Source organism: Canis lupus, chromosome 33 (assembly GCF_048164855.1).
Source record: "Canis lupus baileyi chromosome 33, mCanLup2.hap1, whole genome shotgun sequence".
NCBI lineage: Eukaryota > Metazoa > Chordata > Mammalia > Carnivora > Canidae > Canis > Canis lupus.
This window is the reverse complement of record NC_132870.1, coordinates 6,399,778-6,422,501: the sequence shown is the minus strand read 5'-3', so window position 1 is coordinate 6,422,501 and position 22,724 is coordinate 6,399,778. Positions and strand designations below refer to the sequence as shown.

The 22,724-nt window shown below is 40.7% G+C and overlaps 1 protein-coding gene across 2 annotated transcripts in view; it reads right to left on the bottom strand.

Moving 5' to 3' along the window:
• Nucleotides 1-13,915: 13,915 nt before the first annotated feature.
• The window catches only part of LOC140623448 (uncharacterized), a 78,214-nt gene continuing 69,405 nt past the window's right edge, over nt 13,916-22,724 (bottom strand). Inside the window, exon 9 of one of the 2 annotated variants that reach the window (XM_072809908.1) lies at nt 13,916-14,937. The gene's annotated coding sequence lies outside the window, so the exon portion shown is untranslated. Of the gene's footprint in view, nt 14,938-17,147; nt 18,030-22,724 lie in introns of those variants that run through there. The other variant, XM_072809909.1, reaches the window with a different exon arrangement.

Here is a 22,724-nt window from a genome sequence, read left to right as displayed (position 1 = left end):
GAAGCAGGCTCCATGCACCGGGAGCCCGATGTGGGATTCGATCCCGGGTCTCCAGGATCGCGCCCTGGGCCAAAGGCAGGCGCCAAACCGCTGCGCCACCCAGGGATCCTTTTTTTTTTTTTTTAATTTAACTTTCTTTTCATCTATTATTTCTTCAAATAAGCTTTCTGCCCCTTCCTCTCTCTTCTCCTTCTTGGCCCCCCATAATGTGAATGTTATTCTGCTGATGTTGTTCCATAGGTCCCTTAAGAGACCTTCATTTAAAACAAAATTTTTTTCCTGCTCTGTTTAGGTGAGTTCCACTGCCCTGTTCCACTCCCCTGAATTTCCACTGCCCTGATCACATGCTGCTTCATCTAGTCTGCTGTAGAACTCCTCTAGTATTTTTTCAGGTCGGCTATTGTATTCTTCAGCTCCGTGACTTCTGTTTGGTACTTTCTTATATTTTCTCTTTGTGGAATTTATCTCTATTTTATCCATTCTTTTCATAAGTTCAGTAGCATCTTTATGACAATTACTTGAACTCTTTATTTCCTGTTTCTATTTCATTAAGGTATTTTTCTGAGGTTTCATTTTGTTCTTTTGTTTGGAGCATATTCCTTTGTCTCCTCATTTTGTTTGACTCTGTTTTGTTTTTTTTTTAATTTTTATTTATTTATGATAGTCACAGAGAGAGAGAGAGAGAGAGAGGCAGAGGGAGAAGCAGGCTCCATGCACCGGGAGCCCGATGTGGGACTCGATCCCGGGTCTCCAGGATTGCGCCCTGGGCCAAAGACAGGCGCTAAACTGCTGCGCCACCCAGGGATCCTGACTCTGTTTTTTTTTAATTTAAAGATATTATTTATTTAATTATTTATATGAGAGAGAGAGAGAGAGACCGAGAGAGAGAGAGCAGGGTGAGGAGCAGAGGGAGATAGGCAAGCAGACTCGACATGCTATGCATGGAGCCCAACATAGGGCTCAATTCCATGACCCTGAGACCATGACCTGAGCTAAAATCAAGAGTCAGACACTCAATCAACTGAACCACCCAGGGGCCCTCCTTTGTGTCTGTTTCAATGTATTAGGCAAAACAGCTACTGCCCCCAGTCTTTAAGGAGGGCCTTGTATAGTAGATGAATCTTATTGTTCAACCTCACCCTATCTCTTGGTTGTCTCTTGTATCTGATTTATTCTTGATAGATCCCCATAGTTGAGGGTATTCCAAAAGAAGGGATTTCAGTCAGCATCTAGTTTCAAGCTGATTGGAAACCAGAGCCTGAGGCAGCAATTTTAAACCATGCAAATATGAAATAAAATAAAATAAAATAAAATAAAATAAAATAAAATAAAATAAAATAAACCATGCAAATATGTACAGCAGCCCTATGAGACCACAATCATAAACTCTGCTGGTCTTCAGACCAGGGATCTGGAGGTGACAGTTGCAAGAATCAGGGCTTTAGACAAGTTTATAAATTCCTCTCTGGGAGGTACCAGCAAACTGTAGCAGGGCTGAGAGAGAGCTTACGTATGGTATCCCCTGGTCTATTCTACTGAAAGCCCCTCCCTAGCATCTAGATGTGGCAAAACTGAATTCTGCCCCCCCCCCCAAGTTAAAGTTCTAGTCAAGTAAATAGGCCTTTTTAAAAAAAGATCTTATTTTTAAAAGTAATTTCTACATCCAATGTGGGGCTTGAACTCATAACCCTGAGATCGAGTCACTTGCTCCATCAGTTGGGCTAGCCAGGTACCCTGGAAATAGGTCTTTTTTACAGAAAGACTGGGATGTGTTTCAGTTGGCTATGTGTAGTTCCCTAGGGGTGGCATCTGGTCAAGAATTCTCTCTCTCTCTCTCTCTTTCTCTTTTAAGATTTATTTATTTATTTGAGAGAGAGAGAGAGAGAGAGAGAGATTGATAGAAAGCACAAGTGAGGGATCCCTGGGTGGCGCAGCGGTTTAGCACCTGCCTTTGGCCCAGGGCGTGATCCTGGAGACCTGGGATCAAATCCCACGTCGGGCTCCCGGTGCATGGAACCTGCTTCTCCCTCTGCCTATGTCTCTGCCTCTCTCTCTCTCTCTCTCTCTCTGTGTAACTATCATAAATAAATAAAAATTAAAAAAAGAGAAAAGAAAAAAAAGAAAGCACAAGTGAGAGGGGGAGAGGGAGAGGAAAAGAGAATCTGACATAGCCTCCATGCTGAGTGTGGAACCTGATCTGAGCCTGATCTCACGACCCTAAGATCATGACCGCAGCTTAAACTAAGAATCAGATGCTTAACCAATTGCACCATCCAGGTGCCCCAAGAATTGTCTGTTAATAGTCCATGGCATCCAGGAATGCATGCCCCACCACCACCACAGCCATCAGAACCAGGTGATAAGGAGCAACCCCTGTGTGGACTGCATATGCCTGCCAGTTTTCACAGGGACCTGGGAGAGCACATGGCTGGGGCATGACCGCAAGCATTTTAAGATATAGGGAGAGCATAAAAATGATGCCTCCAGTATAAGGCCTTGGAGAGAGCCCCAACAGAACTCTGCTCCTCTGGCAAATGCTTTAAGATTAGCAAATGAATCTCCTTCACATATAGTCTAAGTGCTTTTCAAACTGTTTCTTTTGTGCTTGTCCTTGGGGGAAGTGCATTTGTGCACAAGCTCTTTAAGAGAAGTATCTCATTCCCCTCCAGTCTTTTGAGTCTTCTGGATGGAAACTGCATTGATTATCAAAGCCAGACATTTTGGGAATTTGCCTCTCTGTTGCCAGTCTCAAGGGTTGGGGTGCCTGATATGGAATATAAACACCTGCTTCTCAGGGAGAAGCTCAGGTTTGTGAAATCTGTCCTGATTGTGGGGTGGGGATTTAGGCAAAAGTACATCCTTGCCTCTCCTACCCTTCTCAATGTGGCCTTTTTACTGTTTGTTGTAAATGAGCTCTTTGGCTAATTTTCACGTCTTTTTCAGAGGTAATTATTTCATATGTAGCTATAGATTTGATGTGTCCACAGAAGGGAAGGAGTTCAGGAACTTCTTATGATGTCGTCTTGCTACAAATTTTTTTTTTTAAGATTTTATTTATTTATTGATGAGAGACACACACACACAGAGAGAGAGAGAGAAAGAGAGAGAGAGAGAGAGAGGCAGAGACACAGGCAGAGGGAGAAGCAGGCTCCATGCAGGGAGCCCGACATGGGACTTGATCCCGGGTCTCCAGGATCAGGCCCTGGACTGAAGGCGGTGTTAAACCCCTGAGCCACTGGGGCTTGCCCTGTTTCTGCTTTTTGTTTGTTCATTTATTTTGTTTTTCAGATACCACATATAAATCAAATCATATGTTATTTGTGTTTCTCTGTGCAACTTACTTCACTTAGCATAATACCCTCGAGGTCCATCCATGTTGTTGCAAATAGCAAGATCTCATTCTTTTAATGGCTGAGTAATATTTCATTGTATATATACACCACAGCTTCTTTTTTTTTTTAATTTATTTTTTATTGGTGTTCAATTTACTAACATACAGAATAACCCCCAGTGCCCGTCACCCATTCACTCCCACCCCCCGCCCTCCTCCCCTTCTACCACCCCTAGTTCGTTTCCCAGAGTTAGCAGTCTTTACGTTCTGTCTCCCTTTCTGATATTTCCCACACACTTCTTCTCCCTTCCCTTATATTCCCTTTCACTATTATTTATATTCCCCAAATGAATGAGAACATATAATGTTTGTTCTTCACCGACTGACTTACTTCACTCAGCATAATATCCTCCAGTTCCATCCACGTTGAAGCAAATGGTGGGTATTTGTCATTTCTAATAGCTGAGTAATATTCCATTGTATACATAAACCACATCTTCTTTATCCATTCATCTTTCGTTGGACACCGAGGATCCTTCCACAGTTTGGCTATCGTGGCCATTGCTGCTATAAACATCGGGGTGCAGGTGTCCCGGCGTTTCATTGCATTTGTATCTTTGGGGTAAATCCCCAACAGTGCAATTGCTGGGTCGTAGGGCAGGTATATTTTTAACTGTTTGAGGAACCTCCACACAGTTTTCCAGAGTGGCTGCACCAGTTCACATTCCCACCAACAGTGTAAGAGGGTTCCCTTTTCTCCGCATCCTCTCCAACATTTGTTGTTTCCTGCCTTGTTAATTTTCCCCATTCTCACTGGTGTGAGGTGGTATCTCATTATACACCACAGCTTCTTTATCTGTTCATTTATCAATGGACATTTAGTTTGCTTCCATATCTGGGCTATTGTAAATAATGTTTTGGGGCATATTGCTGGCTCTGTCAGAAGTGCATACAACTCTTGACCTTGGAATTGTGAGTTTGAGTCCCACAATGGGTGTAAAGATTAATTAAAAATAAAATCTTCTAAAAAAATTATGTTTTGAAAAAAAATATATGTTTCGGGACACCTGGGTGGCTCAGCAGTTGAGCATCTGCCTTCGGCTTGGGTTGTGATCCCGCAGTCCTGGGATCGAGTCCCACATCAGGCTCCCTGCATGGAGTCTTCTCCTCCCTCTGCCTCTGTCTCTGTGTGTGTGTCTCTCATCAATAAATAAATAAAATCTTTTTAAAAAAATTATGTTTTAATGTGGATATATTCTTTTTTTAAAAAAGAGTCAAACTAAAAAAAAAAAATTAAAAAAAGAAGAGTCAAACCAGAATCTGGATTTTCTTTTTGGAAAATGACCAATTTAATATGTGTATAGATATCAGATATTCTTTTTAATCACCAAAATATTCTACTAATTATCTGGTCTTCTTCCTAACACTTTTGATAATTTTGACCAAAAATTCATTCCTAGCAATCACTGTTCTTTATTGCTGTGGCTTTTAAATAGTTATAATAAATATATCTTGTATTTTAAAAATGACTTCTATACATATATTGCCTCTTCTGGCCAATTCTTCTTGGTCCTGTCTTTGCCATATTAGGCTGTCTATTCAGAAATATTAGAATATGTTTTGTTCTTAAAATATTTTAGGGATGGGACACCTGGGTGGCTCAGTGGTTGAGCATCTGCCTTTAGCTCAGGGCGTGATTTTTGAGTCCAGGAATCGAGTCCCACATCCGGCTTCCTGCATGAAGCCTGCTTCTCCTCCCTCTGCTTCTGTCTCCGTATCTCTCTCTCTGTCTCTCATGAATAAATAAAATCTTTAAAAAATAAAATAAAATAAATAATAATAAAATATTTTAGGGAATTCTTGGAATATCCATTGGATAACAAAAATTTGTTCCTTCATCTTACAAAAAGGAGGAAAAATTGGCCATAATTTTCTTTATGTATTCTTCACATTTTCCTTACAGTACAGTGAGAACTTTCCCCCCCCACAAAAGAGCAAATACAAAAAAAAAAAAAAGGAGGAAAAAAATGGAAAAATTCATACTTTTTTCATTCTTGTATGCTATCAATATTTTCTTTTTTTAACTGAAATTTTCTTCTTTCAAAAGTTTTTATTTAAATTCCGGTTAGTTAACATGCAACGTTATACTAGTTTCAGGTGTACAACATAGAGATTCATCAATTCTATACATCACCCCATGCTGATCACAAGTGTACTCCTTAATCCCCATGACCTATTTCACCCATACACCACCCATCTCCTCTTTGGTAACCATTAGTTTGTTCTCTTATAGTTAAGAGTCTGGGTGGTGCAGCGGTTTGGCGCCTGCCTTTGGCCCAGGGCGTGATCCTGGAGACCCGGGATCGAGTCCCACGTCAGGCTCCCGGTGCATGGAGCCTGCTTCTCCCTCTACCTATGTCTCTGCCTCTCTCTCTCTCTCTCTCTCTGTATGACTATCATTAAAAAAAAAAAGCATACCAATCCTTTAAAAAAAAAAAAAAGAGTCTGTTTCTTGGTTCCTCTCTCTCTCTCTCTTCTTACCCCCTTTTTTTGTTTTGTTTCTTAAATTCCACAAATGAGTGAATCATATGGTATTTGTCTTTCTCTGACTGATGTATTTCACTTACCATTATACTCTCTAGCTTCATTCAGGTTATTGCAAATGACAGGATTTCATTCTTTTTTTTTTATGGGTAATATTCCATTATATATATATATATATATATATATATTCCACATATTCAATTTTCTGTAATGTATGCATATTATTTTTATTTTAAAAGAAGTAATTTTAAAAGAGATATTAGTTTTTCAATTAGAAAGTTAAGAATATGAGTCAAACACATACTTAATTTAAATTGCTTTGTCTGAGTCTGCCTTGTTAAGCCAACAGTTGGGAGATACCCAATAAGAAAATCAGAGTCACTCTGGAAAACTGTGTGGAGGTTCCTCAAGGAGTTAAAAATAGACCTGCCCGACGACCCAGCAATTGTACTGTTGGGGACTGACCCCAAAGATTCAGATGCAATGAAATGCCAGGACACCTGCACCCTGATGTTTATAGCTTCAATGTCCACAATAGCCAAACTGTGGAAGGAGCCTCGGTGTCCATCGAAAGATGAATGGATGAAGACGATGTGGTTTATGTATACAATGGAATATTACTCAGCCATTAGAAATGACAAATACCCACCATTTGCTTCAACGTGGATGGAACTGGAGGGTATTATGCTGAGTGAAGTAAGTCAATCGGAGGACAAACATTGTATGTTCTCATTCATTTGGGGAATATAAATAATAGTGAAAGGGAATATAAGGGAAGGGAGAAGAAATGTGTGGGAAATATCAGAAAGGGAGACAGAACATAAAGATTCCTAACTCTGGGAAACAAACTAGGGGTGATGGAAGGGGAGGAGGGCGGGGGGTGGGGGTGAATGGATGACGGGCACTGAGGGGGGGGCACTTGACGGGATGAGCACTGGGTGTTATTCTGTATGTTGCTAAATTGAACACCAATAAAAATTAATTTATTATTAAAAAAAAAGAAAATCAGAGTCAGTTGGTAGGGATAATTTTTTGACTGTGGAGAAATGGCTGGAGGAAGGTGGGGCTGTGGGAATCTGTTTTCATAAAGTGTACTCTAAGCTGTAGAAGGTAGTGGATGTTAGGGAAAATAAAAGATGGGAAACAGATTTTCACAGGCAAATGAATCAGAAAAAAATGCTCTGGATACAGCACAGAGCAAGTGAACAATACAGTACTTTTGGGATGCAAGGGAAGAAAAGAAGAATGTCTGGGGGTTGATGCATAGAATAACTTACCCAGCAGTTTTTCTGAGTGTGCTCACAATGGCTGGCTAGGTCTTTATGAATTAGTGTGAGAAGCTGAGCTAGAAATGCCAGCAGATTATTTTACTTCTCAGAAATCAAATTTCCACTTTTTTTTTTTTTAAGCTCTATGTCCAATGTGGGGCTTGAATTCACAACCCCAAGATCAAGACTCGCATGCTCCACTGACTGAGCCAGCCAGGAGCCCCTCAAATTTCTACTTTGATTTTGAGTTTTGGAAGAGTGATATGCTTAATATCGCTGAAGTCTCTGGGGCTTCTTAATGTACAACGTTTTATTCTAAAGGAGAACCTTTAATCTCGGCTACTGGTATAATGTAGAGGAAAAGGGATAGAAATGTGCATAAAAAACATTAGTGCAAATATGTATATGCATTTTTCTCCCCAGCACAGATGTAACTCCAGTCAATTAGCAATCGTGACACACATTCCTTAAAAGAAAACAGCTGATTCAATAATTGGAAATATGAACTTTATCAATAAAAATCATATTTTTTGGGTGTTCAATTTTCTTCTTCATTAAGCTAAGTTAACCATATTTATCTCTGAAGGGTAGACTTTAAGAGACAAAAAAAGAAAGGTATGATAGGGTTCAGGGCAGGCCACCCCGAAATATGCCATTTTGGCATGTAGATTATTTTGAACTGAGGACGATTAAGGCCCAAGACTCAAGAAGAGCCTTTACTTCACCTTTAACTGCCTAATAAATTTAGATGGGGGCCTCTGAAAGAGGAATTTGGCTGTCTCCATTTTTACTTCAAACTTTCTACTTGTGTTGTCGAAAAACAACCTCCATGCTTCAGAGTCAAAATATAACATGGAGACAGAGTTTGGGATAAAGAGGAACAATAGCTTTATTGCTTTGCTGGGAAAGGAGGCTGCAGCAGGCTTTGGCCTTCAAAAACTGCAAGACCACCCAGAGGAAGGAGATGGAATGGTTTGTTTTCTAGGGAAATACAGGATCTAGCCAGTTTTCACAGCAATTGTGAACGTAAAGCCAGCCAGCCTAGTTACTTGTGTCCTCAGCGGCTGGTATGGGGTTCCTGAAACAAAAGGCCAAGAAGGGAGGAGGGGAGGTTTGTGAATGAGAGGAAAAAGGTTACTTTAAGATCAAGCTTCTGGACGCTTGGGTGGCTCAGGAGCTGAGCATTTGCCTTAGGCTCAGGTTGTGATCCCGGGTCCTGGGATGGAGGCCTGCATTGGGCTCCCCTCAGGGATCCTGCTTCTCCCTCTGCCTATGTCTGTGTCTCTCACGAATAAATTAATAAAGTCTTAAAAAATAAAATAAAATCAAGCTTCACTGAAGCATCAGTGCAGCCATTTGATTTTTGTTCAACTTGATGCTTTTAAGCTGTTTCAGTTGGGTTCTTCTTTCTGGCTAGTCTCTTGGCTCAGCATCCCCTCCTGGCAACTGAAACTACCCTTCAAGCAGCAAGGACTGCCCTGGGCCAGCAAGACCCCCACCTGCCCCTGATTGACCCCAAGACAATGATTGACTTGACCTTCACTGCCTACTTTTGTCCCACATTTTCCTTATCTAAACCTGGAAGTATTTTCAGTGGTTTGGAGACAGTCTTTAAGACACTAGATTCCTGTCTTCCTGGTTTGAGCCTCACAAATTAAATTCCTTTCTTGTTTCAGCACCACTTGTCTCTCTGCCTTTGGATTTTGTCAGTGGTGAGCAGCCAAATCTGGTCTGTTTAAGCCCCTCAGAGTCAGGTGCTCTTTCACCCCTGCACCGTAGCACAGTAAAACACCCAGCTGGTATCCAGAGTATCTGAGAATTCTTTGGTGTTGGGAAAAACCCACACACAGAAGTGCTGTGAATGTGAGTGAAGGAGAAATGTTTTTTTTCCTTTAGAGTTTGTGTCAGAAGTGTTGTGAGGTGGAGCGTTGTAAGTGTGAGTGTATTAGTAGCAGAGGGGAGGAAAAACACAAGGAGAGTTTTTCTTCCCTTTTTTTTTTTTTTAAGATTTTATTTATTTATTCATGGGAGACATAGCAAGAGAGAGGCAGAGACACAGGCTGAGGGAGAAACAGGCTCCCTGCAGGGAGCCCTATTCGGGACTCAGTCTTTAAAAAAAAGAAAAAAACATTATTCAAAAAAATCTACTCTTATGTGGCAAATAAATAAATTTATGTTATACAATCAGGCTCTCAGCTTCTAATTCTTTTTTAAAAATGTTATTTATTTATTCATGATAGACACACAGAGAAAGGCAGAGACATAGGCAGAGGGAGAAGTAGGCTCCCTATGGAGAGCCCGATGCAGGACTCTATCCCAGGACTGGATCACAACCTTAGGACCTTAGCAGAAGGCAGAGTCTCAACCACCGAGCCATCCTGGCGCCCCAGCTTTTAACTCTTTATGTGATATTAGACACTCAAGCATCTGAGCTCAGAGCTGTGATTATGGGAAAATTTACAAAATATCCTAGAACATTCTCTATCAGAGACATTAAGAAGTCACTGAAGAAACTTTCCCAGTATAAGAAGAATGAAAACTGAAAAATGTGTAAGGACGTAATTTTTATTTTTTTAATTTTTTTTAAAAGGTTTTATTTATTTATTCATGAGAAACGCAGAGAGAGAGGCAGAGACAGAAGCAGGCTCCATGCAGGGAGCCCCATGTGGGATTTGATCCCTGGATTCCAGGACAATGCCCTGGGCCAAAGGCAGGTGCTAAACCACTGAGCCACCCAGGGATCCCCAGGATGTAATTTTTAAAAACTAAAGCCATTATTTATTTATTTACTTACTTATTTACTTATTTATTTATTTATTTATTTTTATGATCGTCACACACACAGACAGAGAGAGAGAGAGAGAGAGAGAGGCAGAGACATAGGCAGAGGGAGAAGCAGGCTCCATGCACCGGGAGCCCGACGTGGGATTCGATCCCGGGTCTCCAGGATCGCGCCCTGGGGCAAAGGCAGGCGCTAAACAGCTGCGCCACCCAGGGATCCCTTTACTGATCTATTTAAAGATTTTATTTGTTTATTTCAGAGAGAGAGAGAGAGAGCAAGAGAATATGAGCTAGTAGTTAAGCAGACTTCCCACTGAGCAGGGAGCCCAATGTAGGGCTCAATCCCAGGACCCTGGGATCATGACCTGAGCTGAAGACATATGTTTAATCAACTGTGCCACCAGTCACCCCTAGGCATTTGCATCTAGAGGCTAGCAGTCTGGCAGTTAGTAGACCACTGTGAAAATCTGGTTATATATTGTACTAAGGTGATTATAAACCACATTGATCTTTTTTTAAGTTATTAAAATGAGATAATGTTTGAAGTTATGAGTATACCTCATCTGTAGATGAGATTACTCAGGAAGAGTTTGTAGTAAGAAGAGGACCAAGGAAAAAATTCTTAGAAAAAAACACAGTTTAAACAGAGAGTAGATCAGAATTATTTTATTTTCATTTTTTTTAGAGAGGGAAGGGGCAAAGGGAGAGGAGAGAGAGAAGCTCAAGCAGGGTCCACATCCAGCTCAGAGCCCAAAGGTGGGGTTGGATCTCACAACTCTGAGATCAGGACCTGAGCCAAAATCAAGAGTCAGATGCTTAACTAATTGAGCCAACGGATCAGATCTTAATGGTAGGATTCAAGAATGGTGGTATCGCTGTAAGGTGTATGTTTGTATATATTTTTGGAGAGTGGGAATGAGTTAAGAGAGAAGAGGATTTATTTATTTATTATTTATTTATTTATTGTCTCCACTCCCAACATGGGGCTCTAACTCAAGACTTTGAGAGATCAAGAGTTGCATACTCTACCCACTGAGCCAACCAGGTGCTCCAAGGACTTTCTTTTCTTTACTCTATAAATTTGTTTGTCCAGATGGTTAGTAAAACTGCATCTACATTTTATTTGTGTACTTTAATAGTACCTTAAGGTAAAAATAAGAATATAGGACAAAATGAAATAATGAAACTTCACAAGGAGTAGAGAGTGTAAAGATAGGGTTACTAGACCTTGAGAGATCTGTTAAACTGTTAGATGCCTCTGTGGTAGGCCTGTAAAGCTGCTTGCTACACTAGAGTCCACAATGAACTATTAATTGAATGGTGTTTGGCAACTTCCTAAAAGGGCAGAGGCAACCTTAGTCCCTTCTATGGTCCATGGGGAGGCTGCCTTCCTGGAGTACCTAGCTGAAAAGTGATATATGGTGTACAGTCTCATCAAACTTGGCAGTCACTGTCTGCTTTTACTAATTTGTGGAGAAGATCATTCATCCCTTGCAGAGGAGACCTAGGATGTATATTTTGAAATGCTGGACCAAAAGATGAAGTACTTAGAAATACAAACAGCATTCTCATGAGTGTTTTCAATAGAAGGTTGGCAATGGGAAGGAAGAATGATATGGAATGCAGATGCTTAGGTGCATGGAAATAATCACATATTTGGATAATGAAAACTGGTATCTAGGCTAGGGATAGAGCATATCCCTAAAAGACTTGAGGGACACAAATTTTCTCAGAAATATGCCAAACTAATCAAGAGGGCTTTAAGTGAAATATTGGAGGACAGGAGTGAAAACTCAGATAACACTAAATCTGTATATGAGGGCAAGGCACTTAAATTAACATTGAATAACAAAACAGAAATCCAGTCTTAAAGTTATCAAAATGAGATGGTATATGAATGTAGACATCACTTTATCTTCTACTTGGCTACTTCTTGCAAATTACTCTGCAATTGCTTAGCTGTTTTTGTGGTTTCAGGTTTGAGATTTTCCATAGTCAATGAGGCAGAGCTCAGAAGACAGAAATGGGAATGAAGGAGGCTGGCAAACTTCCCAAAAAGAGCCCACAGGATGTAGTACTTAAGTACGACCACCATAGAAACCTGTTTTCAGGTATCTAGGTATAGATTATGCCACTGGTACAAACATAGAAGATGCCACTGCAAAAACCCAAACACCAATTTATTAATTTATCAATCTAAAATGTTAGGAACAGGGGAAAGTTTCCTTTCCAGTTGTCTGAACATGGTCTTTTTCTTCAGTCATAACAGGTCCAAGAAAAAGGTAAACGATAATCTTGAGGGATGCAGGAAATGGTAAAGTCTGATTAACTATTCGCAACCCTACAAAAAAGAACTTCTCGGGGATCCCTGGGTGGCCCAGCGGTTTGGCGCCTGCCTTTGGCCCGGGGCGCGATCCTGGAGACCCGGGATCGAGTCCCACGTCGGGCTCCCGGTGCATGGAGCCTGCTTCTCCCTCTGCCTGTGTCTCTGCCTCTCTCTCTCTCTCTGTGTGACTATCATCAATAAATAAAAAAAAAAAAAATTAAAAAAAAAAAAAAACAAAAACAAAAAAGAACTTCTCACGTGATAAAAATAACTATATTCACTAAGGAATATCTTTTTGGAATTTCAGACTGGAGGGTACCAGATAATCACTGCCATGTTATTTTATTTTATTGTATTTTTTTTTTTTTTTTTTTGCCATGTTATTTTAATAGTATATCTATTCAGGGCAGCCCTGGTGGCGCAGCGGTTTAGCACCGCCTGCGGCCCGGGGTGTGATTCTGGAGACCCGGGATCGAGTCCCACGTCGGGCTTTCTGTATGGAGCCTGCTTCCCCCCTCTGCCTGTGTCTCTGTGTCTCTCATGAATAAATAAATAAAATTAAAAAAAATAGTATATCTATTCAGTAGATTATTAGGCAGCCATTGCAAGTTCAGCTATGAAGATTATGCAACACAGGAAATATTATGGCATAATATCTAATGAAATGCAATTATATATATTTTTAAAGATTTTATTTATTTATTCATGATAGACACAGAGAGAGAGGCAGAGACACAGGCAGAGGGAGAAGCAGGCTCCATGCAGGGAGCCCGATGTGGGACTCCATCCCGGGTCTCCAGGATCACGCCCTGGGCCGAAGGCAGGTGCTTAAACCGCTGAGCCACCCAGGCTGCCCCGCAATTATATATTTTACTCTAATTTGATCTTATTTATTGATTCATGAGAGACACAGAGACAGAGAGGCAGAGACACAGGCAGAGGGAGAAGCAGGCTCCATGCAGAGAGCCCGACGTGGGACTCGATCCGGGAACCCCAGGATCACACCCTGGGCGGAAGGCAGGTACTAAACTGCTGAACCACCCAGGCATCCCGGAAACTGACTAAATTAAACACATCAAATGCTCACAGTGGTTGTATTAGAAAGATAGTCTTGGGATCCCTGGGTGGCTCAGCGGTTTGGCGCCTGCCTTCGGCCCAGGGGGTGATCCTGGAGACCTGGGATCGGTCCGCGTCGGACTCCCTGGGTGAAGCCTGCTTCTCCCTCTGCCTGTCTCTCTCTCTCTCTGTCCCTCTGTGTGTGTGTCTCATGAATGAATAAATAAAATCTTAAAAGAAAAAAAAGGGAAGTAACTTAAAAAAAAAGATAGTCTTAATGACTAATTTGTCTTTATTTTCATTGTTTTTCAAATTGAATAAGTTTTTTTTTTAAAGATTTTATTTATTTATTCATAGACACAGAGAAAGAGAGACAGAGATACAGACAGAGGGAGAAACAGGCTCCATGCAGGGAGCCCGATGTGGGACTTGATCCTGGGTCTCCAGGATCACACCCCAGGCTTCAGGCGGGGCCAAACCGCTCTGCCACCGGGGCTGCCCGAAATTGAATAAGTTTTGTAATAATTTAAATATATATAGCTGGATTGTATATAGTGACTACTGCTTTTCTCTTTCCAAGTCTCCCAAGAGTCCACACGGAGTCAGTAAATAATCATCCAGCCTCGTGGCACTTTATTTTTCCTTCTTACAAAACTGATTTATTATACTATATTAGCAATATGATATAGACACAGTATATCCTGATTTTAGCATAGCATTTGATATATCTTTGCTCTTGATCATGATTGTTTGGATTAAACAGTAACAGAAATGTTCTCAGATTTGCTTATGTAAAATGTGAATCTAGGGGAAGCAAGAACATTGTATATAACCCAAGGGAGGAAGTTCAGCTGAGGATAGAAGTAACTGCTTTGTCATCAAGAACCAAGGCAGATACCATCTGCATCTTGTCAATACCACGTGGTCTCTGGTCCCTGGTTCTTTCTACACATCTGCTTCATTCTTTGTCTCCCCCTTCACACTCAAGCCCACGTTCTCATCTTCTCTGATCTACATGGTGCAAAAAGGCTGCTCAGTCCTATAACCAAATTTCCCCCTAGGCTGGGCCCTCTGGGCAATCTCTTAGAGACCTAGAATTCCAGTTTCCATTCCCAGGAGGGAAAAGCCAATTGATTAGCTTGGGTCATGTGTCCACCCTGGACTTGGCTATGGCAATGGAGGTGGGGTCATGTAATGTAAATTTGGCTGCAAAGGGGTCACCCTTGGTAGTGGGGAGAGTTCAGAGATGGGGCTTGTGGCTTGGCAGACAACTCAAAAGGTATCTACTACCTGGATTTCTCTAAGTCCTCAGGGTCAAGGTAGAAAAACAGGAGTTGGTTGAATAGATAGATTTCCAAAAGATAGATTGCAACTGGTTAAATGACCATACCCACAGAATATAAATCGGTGACTTCCTGCCAGAAGTTTCTGGAGGTAGTGGCTTTCAGATCTTACAAATAGATCTCTAGGGGCACCTGGGTGGCTCAGTGGTGGAGGAGCATCTGCCTTCAGCTCAGGTCGTGATCCCAGGATCCGGGGATCGAGTCCCACATCGGGTTCCTTGTGGGAGCCTGCTTCTCCCTCTGCCTGTGTCTCTGTCTCTCTCTGTGTCTTTCATGAATAAATAAAATCTTAAAAAAAAATCCAAACATTAAAAAAAAAACCCAAAAAACAAATAGATCTCTAGTAATATCCAGTAAGTCTCTGTGGGAGCTCTATCCTGATCAACACATCTTATTAAAGTCTTGGATTCCCTGGGCTTAGTGAATTTGCACTCCCTCTTTCCCTAATATCCTAAGTCTTCTCTATCTCCATGCCTGTCCACATTGTCAGCTAATGACAGACATCTTAACTGGCTGAGAAAAAAAAAAGAAGGATTAAGGATTAAGAACTAATTATATGTTTATCATCAAACCTATCTACTGACCTATATCTGACTCAGAATCTTCCTTCCCTCTTATAAAACAGATGAACTGTCTCTACTCGATATTGTACATTGGATCCCATTTCCTCTCATTTACTCAAGAACTTGCCTTCTGACAACACAAAGAAATGGAAAGACAGGGACGCCTGGGTGGCTCAGTGGTTGAATGGCTGCCTTTGGCTCAGGATGCGATCCTGGGGTCACAGGATCCAGTCCCACATTGGGCTCCCTGCATGGAGCCTGCTTCTCCCTCTGCTTGTGTCTCTGCCTCTCTCTCTCTCTCTTTCTCTCTCTCTCTGTGTCTTTCATGAATAAATAAATAAAAATCTTAAAAAAAATGGAAAAAAAAATGGAAAGACATTCCATGCTCATGGATTGGGAGAACAAATACTATCAAAGTGTTTATACTACCCAAGCCAGTCTATAGATTTAATGAACTCTTTATCAAAATATCAATAGCATTTTTCACAGAACTAGAACAAACAATCCTAAAATTTGTATGAAACTACAAAAGACCTCAAATAGCCAAAGCAATCTTTTTTTTCTAAGATTTTATTTATTTTAAAAAAAGATTTTATTTATTTATTCATGAGAGACACACAGAGAGAGGCAGAGACATATGTAAAGGGAGAAGTAGGCCCCCTGTGGGGAGCCCAATGAGGGACTGGATCCCAGGACTCCAGGAATACACCCTGAACTGAAGACAGATGCTCAACCACTGAGCCATCCTAGCCAAAGCAATCTTGAAAAAGAAAAGTAAAGTTGGAGGTAACACAATTCCTGACTTCAAATTATATTACAAAGCTGTCGTAATCAAAACAGTATGGTACTGGTACAAAAATAGACACATCTAGATCAATGGAATCGAATAGAAAACCCAGAAATAAACCCACAATTATATGATCAATTAATCTTTGACAAAGCAGGAAAGAATAACCAATGGGAAAAAGGCAGTCTATTCAAGAAATGGTGTTGGAAAAACTGGTCAGCTACATTCAAACGAATGAAACTGGACTACACCATACAGAAAAATAAATTCAAAGCACTCCACAGTTCTTGTACCCTTTATTTCCATTATATTACCCTATTGCAGCAATTTCTTGGTCATCCAAGGTTCTTTAGGCAAGAGGAGAGGCTAATCTCCAGACAGATGGACCAGATTCCTACTCCTTAACCACAAATGTAAAGGCTTAAAACAACACAGATTATCTTACAGTTTTGGAAGTCTCACTGAGCTAAATTAAGGTGTAAGTAGGTCTCCGTTTCTTCTGAAGGGAGGAATTTCTTTCCTTGCATTTTCCAGCCTCTAGAGGCCACAAGCATTCCTGGGCTTGTGTCCCACCCCACCTCTCCCCCAATCCCCACCCATTGCTTCATCCTAAAGCCAGCAATACATCATCTTTAAATCCCTCTGACTTTGACCCTCCTGCCTCTCTCTTATAAGGACCCTTGTGAATACATTGTACCCTCCTGGATAGTCCAGGATAATCTTTCCATCTCAAGAGCCTTAAACATATACGCACAATCCCTTTGCTGGGTGATGTAACACATTCACAGGTTTGGGGGAGTCAAATGTGGACATCTTTGGGGGCGATTATCCTGTCTGCCACATTAGAGGAAAATCTGTTTTTTATTGGCAAGGAAAGCTCCACAAAATTTCAGTGTTCAAGGTCTTCAGCTTCAATGAAATTTATCCAAATGTCCCCACCTAATTTTCAATTCCACTCTTTCGTGACCAGTACCTTAACTTGAAAATAAGAGGACATTGCAAATTAATTCAATTTACTTTGTAATTCATCCACTTTCATGACCAGATATTGTTTGTTTGTTTCAGGAATCTTGACCCTGTGGCTATATCAAGTATGGATTATTTTTTTCTCCAGGCAGGTAAGAAGCTTTCTGGTTCTTTATCCAAACTTTGTTTTTTTTTTTTTTTTTTTTTTTTATCCAAACTTTGAAGTGGGAATTCCAAACCTTGAGTTTATCATTTTCTTTCTCTAAATTCTCCAGTGTAACTACTCCACAGTCCTTGTACCCTTTACTTCCGCTGCATTATCCTATTGTAGCAATTTTTTGGTCATCCAGAGTGATACTAACTTAACCATTTGCCATTGTATTTTTTTTTTAAGATTTTATTTATTTATTCATGAGAGACATAGAGAGGGGGAGAGAGAGACAGAGAGGCAGAGACACAGGCTCCATGCAGGGAACCTGATGTGGGACTCAATCCCAGGACTCCAGGATCACACTCTGGGCCGAAGGCAGGCACTAAACCACTGAGCCATCCATGGATCCCCCAGCCATTTGCCATTGTATGCTGTAACTACCAATGCTATTATCACTGGCAATGGGGTCCTTTATGTCTAATGGGATCAGAGAATCAATTCCAAATCCCTAAAGTTCTGCGCCTCCTGGAAACCACTTTTATTACTCATCACTAAATGTAGTGAGAAAAGCAAAGACACTGAAGTATTGTAGCATAAAGATATTTAATGTAAGAACTGAGGGTTAGTTGACTGAAGCAGAATCTGGAGGCGTGAAAGGCTGGGATTTGCAGGCAAAGGATTAAAGAACATTCAGTGATGGATTGAGGCGTTGGAGCAGATGAAGAAGCCAGAACTCATGGAGAAATACAAGATAACAGAACTTGTAGAGGACTCTGAGAAGCTGCCATTTCTAGCCCCCTTGACTGCAAAGCAGGAGTTTGCACAGAAGTCTGAGAAGCCATCGTATTTTGCCGCCAGAAGTGCAAAGCAAGAGCTTGTGATGAGATCTGAGAAGCTGGAAACTGTCAGTCTCCTGGGAGAAAAGAAGTCTGTGAAGCTGCCACAACCTCCTGAGAGTGAAAGCTTCTTTTTTCTGCCTTTCTTATCTACTGTGAGTACCTCTCTTTGGCAAACTCTAACTCAGAACCATAAAGGGCAGGGGATTCTGGGAAATGTTCCTAGCTTCTTTTTTGCAATGCAGATAGTACAAGTGGGTGGTTGTAATGCAAAGTTGACAACCAACAGTTCAGTGTAGTTAAAATACTTCTGATTTTGAGAAATAAACTGGCAAGTTAAACTGACTTAAATGATAAAGGGAATTTATTGAGTCATGTAACTAAGTCTAGAGGTAAGGATAACTGTAGGTGGAGACAGATCTGGTAGCTCAAACCACATGAGCAGAACCTAGTATCCAGTCCCATGATCCTTGTCAACTCTTCATTGCTCTCTGCTTCCTATCTTCACGGGCATCTTTTTGTTGCAAAATGGATGTCAGTGATTCCCTCTCCTACATACTTCTCAGATTATGAATGAGAGTGGGTATTTCTTCACTCAAATATCAAGAGGAAATTCAATAAAATTGGATGTCTTAGGCCCTATGCTCTTCCCAAACCAAAGGATGGGACCAAGGGTAATGAGGATGATGAGTTCATTCTGATTAGCTGACTTGAGAAGGGACAACTGATAACTGATAACCACAAATGTCTACTATAGTTGCGAAAACATTCAGGACATGAACCAGTTAAATAGAATAAACCTACTATGGCCAGAGGGACTTTTGATTATGTGTCACTACTTTTGAAGTGTGACTTTTGAGCAATTGTATGGAATCTGGTACCTGAGAACTCTCAGCCTTGGTGAAAAGGAACAAAGGAAAATGCCCCAAACAGTTCCCAAACAAAAGATATGTTCTTAAACTTTTTTATTTTGATATTTTCAATAGTTCTTATTTGAACCTTAATCTGAAAACCCGAATTTTCCTGATTATGTTCTTATTTAGTAAATATTCTCTAGAACTGTAGCTTCTACAAACTAAGTCGGACAATCATAAAATTAGCAGCTAAAACAACTTTAAAAATATGTTATGAGGCAAAACCTGATACTATTTGGCTTCAGTCTTGGTACCTGGGAAAAGAAAGATGTCTAGTGTATCCCAGATGCCAGAACTGAGTTCAAGTCAAAATATTGTACTTATTGGGGCACCTGGTGGAAAAGTATGTGACTCTTCATCTCAGGGTCCTGAGTTCAGGCCCCATGTTGGGTGTAGAAATTACTAAAAAAATATAAGCCTAAAAAAATATTGTACTTATTGCAGTGCCTGAGGCAGGATTATAAAGAGGCTCTGGATAAAACCTGACTGCAGCAACTAACCAAAATTTCATCCTAGAACTGCAGAAAGGGGGAGAAAAAGAAGAAAAAAAATACTGATTTTAATGAAAACGCTGGTCTTATTCTTTATCGCAAATGTTATCAGTTACATTAATCCAATTCTTATTTTATTTATTTTTTTAAAAGATTTTATTTATTTATTTGAGAGAGAGCACAAGCAGGAGGAGGGGCAGATGGAGAGGGAGAAGCAGACTCCCCTCTGAGCAGGGAGCCTGAAAGCAGAGGCTTAACCTACCGAACCACCACGCAGGCTTCCCGATTATTTTAATGATCTCTTGTCATAAGAGCATGTTTCTCTTTCATTTTCTATATTTTATTTTAAATCCAGTATAGTTGGGACACGTGAATGGCTCAGTGCCTTTGGCTCAGGGCATGATCTTAGAGTTCCGGGATCGAGATCCACGTCGGGCTCCCTGTTAAGGAGCCTGCTTCTCCCTCTGCCTATGTCTCTGCCTCTCTCTCTCTCTGTCTCTCATGAATAAATAAATACAATCTAAAAAACAAAGACAAAAACCAACAACAAAAAACCCCTTAAATCCAGTATAGTTAACATACCGTGCTATATTTGTTTCAGGTATAACATACAATGATTCAACAATTCTATACATTTCTCAGTGCTCATCAGGATTAGTGTACTCATAATCCCCTTCATCTATTTCACCTGTCTCTCTACCCCTCCCCTCTGGTAACTATTACTTTGTTCTCTATAGTTAAGAGTCAGTTTTCTCTGGGTGTCTGGATGGCTCAGTTGGTAGTGTCTACCTTTGGCTCAAGTCATGATCTCAGGGTTTGGAATTGAGCCCTACGTTTGGCTCCCTGCTAAGCAGAGAAACCTGCTTCTTCCTCTTCCGCCCTACTCATGCTCTCTCTTGCTTTTTCTCTCTAAAATAAATAAAATCTTGGGGAAAAAAAAGAGGCTATTTCTTGGCTTATCTTTTTTTCCCTTTGTTTCTTAAATTGCTTGAGTGAAATCGTATGGTATTTGTCTTTCTCTGACTTACTTCGCTTAGCATTATATTCTCTAGATCCATCCATGTTGTTGCAAATGATAAGATTTCATACTTTTTAAAAAATTTTATTTATTTATGATAGTCACAGAGAGAGAGAGAGAGGCAGAGACACAGGAAGAGGGAGAAGCAGGCTCCATGCACCGGGAGCCTGATGTGGGATTTGATCCCGGGTCTCCAGGATCGCGCCCTGGGCCAAAGGCAGGCGCCAAACCGCTGCGCCACCCAGGGATCCCCGGATTTCATACTTTTTAAATGGCTTAGTAATATTCCATATATATGTATATAAGTATATATATATTTCTCACATCTTCTTTATCCATTCATCTATTGATTGATAGACACTCGGGCTGCTTCCATATTTTGGCTATTGTAAATAACATAAATAATGAAAATAATGCTGCTATAAACATTGGGGTTAAAAAATAAACATTGGGGTGCACTTATCTTTTCAAATTAGTGTGTTTTTTTTAAATTTTTTTATTTATTTATGATAGTCACACACAGAGAGAGAGAGAGGCAGAGACATAGGCAGAGGGAGAAGCAGGCTCCATGCACCGGGAGCCCGACGTGGGATTCGATCCTGGGTCTCCAGGATCGCGCCCTGGGCCAAAGGCAGGCGCCAAACCGCTGCACCACCCAGGGATCCCTCAAATTAGTGTTTTTATATTTTTTGGGTAAATACTTAGTAGTGGAATTACTAAATCATATGGTAGTTCTATTTTTGACTTTTTAAGGAACTCCATACTGTTTCCTACAGGGGCTGCACCAGTTTGCACTCCCACCGACAGTGCACAAGGATTCCTTTTTCTCCACATCTTCACCAACACTTGTTTCTTGTGTTTTTGGTTTTAGCCATTCTGACAGGTGTGAGGTGATATCTCATTGTGGTTTTGATTTGCATTTCCCTGACAATAAGTGATGCTGAACATCTTTAGAGCATGTTTTTCTTTGTTGAAAACATCATTCAAAGAAAAATGACCACATGTAAATAACACCCTATTTGTAGATTTGTCTCTTGCCAAAAGAAATCAACCGTGAGAGACTTTACGATAGTGGCCTTCTAATTCATTTCCCTGATAGCCTCCCTCAGTCCATGGTCTACACAACATTCAGAATTATCTGGATTATTCTGGCCACTTAAAATTTAAATCATGTTTTTCTCTGGTTCAAAACCTCTAATAGTTTCTCCTCACATTTAAAATAAAAGCAAAATGCTAACCACCACAGCTTACAAGGCCCTGGGTGGGGCAGCCTGGGTGGCTCAGCGGTTTAGCGGTTTAGTGTGGCCTTCAGCCCAGGGTGTGATCTTGGAGACCAGGGATTGAGTCCCACATCGGGCTCTGCCTCTGCCTGTCTCTGTGTCTCTCATGAAAAAAAAAAAAAATCTTAAAAAACAAAAACAAAAAACAAGGCCCTGGGTGATCTTGTTCTGGATACCTCATAGGTATGATCTACTACACTTTCTTCCCTTTGCTCTATTCAGCTACACTGGCTGGCCTCCATCATTCAAAGTGTCAAGCACACTTTGTCTTCCCTAAGTATGTGTATGTTTTTCTGTCTCACTTCTGTGAGGGTTCTACTGAAAAACTTCCCTCCTTGAAGAATCTTCTCAGACTACCCTACCTAAAACAGCAATCTCTAGTGCCTTACTCATTATTTTTCTTCCAATCACTATTATATATTTATTTTGTCTCTTGTTTATTTCTTACTGGAATGTAGCTCCTTGAGATTAAAGACCTTGCTGTTTTGGTGAGTTATATTCCTAGCACCAGAAATGTATCTGTGACATGTGGTACATGGTTGAATGTGAATGTATTTAACTAGGAATGGCACCACTATTTACGAAGCATTTAGATGAATCGAGACATATTTTGGAAGTACGATTGGATGGAGGGGGTGATACCAAGGACTCCTGATTTTTTCCAGGAGCACATGAGTGAGTGGAGATGTCATTTACTGAGAAAAGGAAGTCTAAAGAAGTTGATATGTAGGGAAAGTGGAGTTCAATTTTGAACATCTCAGGGTTGAGATACCTGTGGGATATCCAAGAGGAGACATTATGGAGGCAGTTGGATATGTAGGTCTGGAGTGGAATGATTAAATTTCCTTATTGTTAGAATCCTTGAGCTAGATTTCCTTTGAGTCTAAAGGCATCCTATTGACACCCCTGTGGTTAAACATAACTCAAGATTCTACAATAGATTTGCTGAAAATCTGAAAGTTCACAATGGTGGGGCCTCTATGTTCTCTAGGTGAAGGGAGAGCTTCTGGACAACCAGGACTGGTAATAGAGAATGTTCAGTTTGGGCAATTGGCTACTTCACTTAAAA